Source organism: Protopterus annectens, chromosome 5.part0 (assembly GCF_019279795.1).
Source record: "Protopterus annectens isolate FY-2018-M chromosome 5.part0, PAN1.0, whole genome shotgun sequence".
Classification (NCBI taxonomy): domain Eukaryota; kingdom Metazoa; phylum Chordata; order Ceratodontiformes; family Protopteridae; genus Protopterus; species Protopterus annectens.
In genome coordinates this window covers 1,598,338,415-1,598,342,423 of record NC_056735.1, presented here as the reverse complement: position 1 = coordinate 1,598,342,423, position 4,009 = coordinate 1,598,338,415, and positions in this window count along the sequence as shown.

Here is a 4,009-nt window from a genome sequence, read left to right as displayed (position 1 = left end):
GGACCAATGTTCACCCTTATCTTTAACATGATATTCTTCTATAAAATGATTTTTAAGATTCGGTGTAATTCCTATGCTTCAAGATTATGTAATTTTTACATAATTGTATTGTGTAAAGTAATTTGTAAAGTAATGTCTCGATTTGATTGTACTATGTAATGTGTCTTACATGTGGAGCTTTTCTCCCTGGGCCTCCGCTGAAAAAGGACTTGTGTCCAGTCAGACTTTCCCGGTAACCAAATATAAAATAAAATAAATAAAATAACAAAATAAATATACATTTTCTGCTATGTATTTCCCAAGTAAATTTAGCATGGTAGCTGTTAGCTAGTATTGCTTTCAGTTTTACAGGTTTCATGCATTGGTGCCAGAGGCAGACAAACAGCCAGTAACAGTGCATGAGAAAGTATAGAACATTGGCAGACTGTAGTGGGTTATTTGGTGAAGCAGCCATGGTCTAGGGCAATTAAGAGAGTGTATAGCTCTGTAAATGCTTCCTTCATGTCTTTTGTGGAGCAAGAACAGCTGCTAAAGCATGCCAGGATTTGGTCATATAGTGTGATTACTGGCTATTTGTCTCACAGGTGAGACATGGGTGAAGCAGTGTGGTCAGTGAAGGTTCAGCTGGCTGCACTTGTGGTAGCAAGAAGGTTTGTGGGGGTATGACTGTGCTGTCCCACACAGTACAGTACATGGATATAAACACTACCTTCATCTTAAAAGTACAATTATGACATAGATTAATTGTAGTCAAGAGCAATTTGCTTTATTTTAAACTTAGCAAGATGTCAAGATTAGATATTTTCAATGATATAACATTGAACATGTATTTTTTTTACTGATAAATTTCACCTAATAACACTCATTCACTATTCAGATTGATAAACCTGTACAGTAGACTCCCTCTTAATTAGTCTCACTAGGACCGGACCTTAGGCTGGATAAACAAATGGCTGGTTAATCAGAAAATGCATACAAAATAGTATTTATAGCTTATAAATCAGCTAGAATAACAGGATTTGTCTTAGTATGCATTTTTCTAATGAATATGAAGTCTAAAACTCAAATGTCTGTCATTATTTAGAGCAGAGGAGGCCGAAGAATTGTTCTTCTCTGCTGTCTTTTGCTAGAACTATGGCAGAAATTTGATGGCAGGTTAAAAAGGATGCCGATTAAAGAGAGGCCAGATAAGAGGAAGTCTACTGTATATATTTACATTCACCATTAACATTAACCCCATTCTGAAAAGAATTCAAAAGAACACACTTGACATATCTGGGGAGATTAATTTCAATTCATACCTACCGCGGTGGTGTAGCGGTAGCGTTGTTGTCTCACAGAAAGAGCTTCTCCCTTCGATTCTTGGCTGGAGTGCAGGGAGTGCCTTCTGAGTGGAGTCTGCATGTCCTCCCCACGGTTGGGTGGGTGTTCGAAAGACATGCGTAAATGGGCGTGCCTTCGTTGAAGGTTGAATGTCGAGCTGATACCTCGGTGTTCGTGAAAATCTACTGCCAATCATTAGCGGATCAGAGTTCTGCTGTGACGACCCCTAATAGGGAAAAGCCGAAAGGCAACAACAACCTACCTCAAAATTGATTGGGTTGTAGTCTACCACTGTGCTGCTGACTGACTCAGATATGTTACTTGGAAGACAAATGTAGCAATATGGAGAGCAAGTAATATATGTCAAATATGTTTTTCCATACTTAAGTTATTGAGATGTCTGTATGGTGTCATATAAGTACTATGAAAATGTCCTTAGCACATGTCACTCATTCTGTCCTGCACACATCTGTTAGAGAGGTATATTGTCCCACCTCAATATTTGTAATAGAATAACATACTGACTTTTTAAGGGACACCCATTCACATTTGCGCAGATTTTGGTAGCGTACAAAAGGGCATGGACCCAGATTAACATGACAGTGTTTGTCACAAATCTGTACTGAGCATTGTTTGTACAAACAAGTTTTGGTAATGAGCATAATGATTATGAAACATGAAACCCTGGAATGTGTATGGAACTAAATCTGAGTTGTAGAAACATCTTAGTTATACACATAACACTGAAAAAACAGAAGAAAATAAAGACTGCTCATTTAGATTTATTGAAGGATCTCCTTATAACAGCTGATAATCATAATAAATGTCCAAGCTCATTAATTTGATGATGTTACTGTAAAAAGAGGATCAGTTATGAAATCAAATACAAACGCAAGTCTGATTCCTTTTGGTGCAAAAGTCCCTTTTGATGTCATTATATGGGTGGGTATCTTACACACTGCTTACTTCTTTCATGGTATGATAACTATAGCATAAGAAAAATACTGTAATGGAGAGATATTAATATCTTACAAAGACCAGATCACACAGTAATCTAGTAGAGATGTCTTCCTTGCTGAAGCATAATAAAGCCAAAAAATAAAAGTCAAATAAAACCTCTCGGCTTATGATTTTCAGAACTGTCTTCAGTCATTTGACATTTGAGAGAGTCCTAAAGACAAGCTGTAACCCAATAGAAAGTTTCACATACCTCCAGGTGGATGCCTGAATGTCTTACCCAGGACCTTTTTGTCTTTAAACAGTTAATAAAGCACATCCATATCTGACCTCTCCTTCTTAGCGGTTGTGCCAGAGTCCTAAAGGCAAGCTGTAACCCAAGAGAAAGTTTCACAAACCTCCTGATGGATGTCCGAACCTCCTACCCAGGATCTTTTTGTCTTTGAACAGTTAACATGCATGCAACTGAACTGGTTTTAATTAATTTTCTCAATCTGCTGGTCTCCTAACAAATGACTCTCTTCTACATCACCTCACACTTCTCTGGTCCCTCTCTCCCTCTTGTTACCCTCCTTCCCTCTATCTTCTAGGCAGAATACACCTCCTGTTATTAGTAACAAACCCTTGTAGTGGCTTACCAAGGTGTCCTAAATGGTTGCACCATCTCAATACTTTTTTTTTCTGCAGACCTTCTTTTTCCTTTATTCAAAATGTTCCTCTTTTGGTTTCCTCTCTCTTCCTCCCCTACTGCTTTCTTCACCTTGCTAACTGCTTCCTGTCTCCCTGAGAGCACTTTTAATACTGCAATTAGTCTCTATAAAATACTTTTTCATGTTTCTTTACTCTGTTAGCATTTCCACCTTTACAGTAACTTACCTTGCTGATTGTTTCTTTTTTTTTCAGATAAATAAGGGGCCAAGGAATGCCTTAAGCCCTGTCCCTCCCCCTCTCTCATTGCTGTTCTTTTTACTATTTCATTACTCCTGATTTTCTTTGCCTTCCTTCCTGTGCTACAACTTAGGAACCAATCAGTGATTCCCATGATGCCTTGCACAATTTAAAAAGCTTTTCCTACTTTGTCGCCTTCTTTTTTCTCCCCTACTCTGCTTCTGTTTGCTACGACCGGCCACCTATGGTGATGACCAAATGCCGTCTTGGATATTTGGAAACCTCTTTAATTTGATATGCCTAGCTGCAAAATGCTGTAAGTTTTTCTGACAATAGCTTGTATTTCTCTTACAAGACATCATTGCTGGCTTTGTTGTATGGTATTATATGAGTGCTAGAACCACTGTTTTAACTTTATTTGACTAACAGCTTTTTCATACAGTTCCTGTTATGAATGCCACAAGTCTGGTTTTGTTGTATGGTATTATATGAGTGCTAGAACCACTGGTTTAACTTTATGACAAACAGCGTTTTCATACAGTTCTTGTTATGAACGCCACAAGTCTGGTTTGTTGTATGGTATTATATGAGTGCTAGAACCACTGGTTTAAATTTATGACAAACAGCGTTCTCATACAGTTCTTGTTATGAACGCCACAGGTCTCTGCTGCACTTGCAGCTATTATCTCCCTTATGATTACCTATTAGTCTGTAGCTGTTATTCAGTGTTATATATGTGCTAGAACTACTGTTTGAAGTTCAATTGACACACTGGATTTCATAAAGCTCATGTAGATGCCTCAGGTCTCTGCTGCATTCACAGCAATAAAGAAATAACCCT